Source organism: Nyctereutes procyonoides, unplaced genomic scaffold (assembly GCF_905146905.1).
Source record: "Nyctereutes procyonoides isolate TBG_1078 unplaced genomic scaffold, NYPRO_anot_genome, whole genome shotgun sequence".
Lineage (NCBI taxonomy): Eukaryota > Metazoa > Chordata > Mammalia > Carnivora > Canidae > Nyctereutes > Nyctereutes procyonoides.
The window spans coordinates 78,150,424-78,153,003 of record NW_026575125.1 but is presented as its reverse complement, the minus strand read 5'-3'; the positions used below and the strand labels follow the sequence as shown (position 1 = coordinate 78,153,003).

The 2,580-nt window shown below is 35.8% G+C and overlaps 1 non-coding gene across 1 annotated transcript; it reads left to right on the top strand.

Annotated features, from left to right (window-relative positions):
• Nucleotides 1–951: 951 nt before the first annotated feature.
• On the top strand, nucleotides 952–1,056 carry LOC129518945 (U6 spliceosomal RNA). Its single transcript, XR_008666282.1, has one exon. It is a non-coding gene; the product is annotated as a U6 spliceosomal RNA (small nuclear RNA).
• The last annotated feature ends 1,524 nt before the right edge of the window (nucleotides 1,057–2,580 follow it).

The following is a 2,580-nucleotide window of genomic DNA, read 5'->3' as shown; positions in this document are numbered from 1 at the left end:
GATGCCAAAAGAAAGGAAAGTAGCAATACTTATATCAGACAAGACAGATTTTTTTTAAAAAAAGTTTTAAAAGATTTTATTTATTTATTTTAGGGAGAGCATGTGAGTATGAGCAGGGGGAGAGGCAGAGTGAGAGGGAGAAGCAGACACTCCGCTGGGCAGGGATCCCAACATGGGACTCAATCCCAGGATCCTGAGATCATGACCTGAGGAAGGCAGACTCTTAACCATCTGAGCCACCCAGGCACCCCAACAAGGTAGATTTTAAAACAAAGACTATAACAAGAGAGAAAGAAGAACACTATGTAATGATAAATGGGAAAATTCAATAAGAGGTTATAAAAATTATAAACATTTATGCACCCAACATGGAAGCACTAAATACATAAAACAGTTAATAACAGATATAAAAGAAATAATCAATAGTAATACAATAGTAGGGAATTTTAACAGATCGTCCACAAACAGAAAATCAAGTGTGGCCTTGAATGACACACTAGACCAGATGGATTTAACAGATATATTCAGAACATTCCATCCTAAAATAGCAGAATACACATTCTTTTCAAGTGCACACAGAACATTTTCCAGAGCAGATCACATAATTCATCCTGCGCATCTTTTCTTTTCTTTTTAAAAATATTCTATTTATTTATTCATAAGAGACAGAGAGAGAGAGAGGCAGAGACATAGGCAGAAGGAGAAGGAAGCCTCCCTGCCAAAAGCCCAATGCAGGATTCAATCCCAGGACCCCAGAATCACAACCTGAGCCAAAGGCAGATGCTCAACCACTGAGCCACCCAGGTGCCCCCTGTGTGTCTTTTCTAATCACAATGTTATGAAACTAGAAATCAATTACAAGAAAAAAATATTGAAAGAGCACAAATACATATAGGTTAAACAACATGCCCCTCAAAAATGGTCAACCAAAAAATATAAGAAGAAATAAAATTGTTTAGCAGCACATACACTAAAATTGGAATGATACAGAGAAGATTAGGATGGCTCCTGTGAAAGAATGACACCAAAATGAAAACACAGTAGTCCAAAATCTTTGGGATGCAGCAAAAGTGGTTCTAAGATGGAAGTTTATAGCCACACAGGCCTGTCTCAAGAAGCAAGAAAAGTCTCAAACAAACAACCTTAACCTTATACCTAAAGGAGCTAGGAAAAGAACACACAAAACCAAAAACCATGAAAAGGGAGGAAATAATAAAGATTAGAACAGAAATAAATGATAGAGAAACTGAAAAACAAAACAAAACAAAACAATAGAACAGATCAATGAAACCAGGAGCTGATTCTTTGAAATATCAACAAAATTGGTAAACCTCTAGTAAGACTCATTAAAAAAAGAGACAGTACCCAAATAAATAAAATTTCTAATGAAAGAGGAGAAATAACAACCAACACCACAGAAATACAAACAAGCGTAACACAATATTATGAAAATCTATATGCCAATAAATTTGACAACTTAGAAGAAGTGGATAAATTCCTAGAGACATATAACCTACCAAAACTAAGGTGGGAAGAAATAGAAAATTTGAATGAACCAATAATCCAAAAGGAAATTGGATCAGTAATCAAAAAACTCCCCCAAAACAAAAGTCCAGGACCAGATAGCTTCACAAGGGAATTCTACCAAACATTTAAGGAAGAGTTAATACTCATTCTTAAAGCTATTTCAAAAAATACAAGAGGAAGGAAAACTTCCAAATTCATCGATGAGGCCAGTATCACCTTGATTGCTAAATCAGATAAAGACATCACAAAAACAGAACTACAGGCCAATATCCCTCATTAATGTAAATGCAAAAATCCTCAACAAATTCAGCAAACTGAATCCAACAATATAATAAAAAATCGTACATCACGATCAAGGGGTATTTATTTCTGGGATGCAAGGGTGGTTTAATATTCACAAAACAACCAATGTGATATGTCACATCAATAAGAAAAAGGATAAAGACTCTATGTTCACTTCAATAGATACAGAAGAAGCATTTAGTAAAGTACACCATTCATTCATAATAAAAACCCTCTGCAAAATAGGTCTAAAGGGAACATATCTCAACATAATAAAGGCCTTATATAAAAACCCCACAGCCAACACCATACTCTGGAGAAAAACTGAGAACTTTCCACCAAAGGTCAGGAGCAAGGCAAAGATGTCCTCTCTCACTACTATCTATCTTTCTTTTCTTTTCTTTCTTTCTTTCTTTCTTTCTTTCTTTCTTTCTTTCTTTCTTTCTTTCTTCTTTCTTTCTTTCTAAATTGTTTTATTTATTTAAGAGCAACAGAGAGACAGAAATAACGAGAGAGAACACGAGAAGGGAGGAAAGGGAAAAGCAGCCTTAACACTGAGCAGGGATCCTGAGGCGGGGCTCAATCCTAGGACCCTTGGATCATGACCTGAGCCAAAGGCAGACACTTAACCAACTAAGCCACCCAGGTACCCCTCACCACTTTTATTTAACATAGTACTGGAAATATTCATCACAGGAATGAGACAAGAAGAAGGAATAAAAAACATCCAAATTGGTAAGGAAGAAGTAGAACTCTTGCTATTTGCAGATG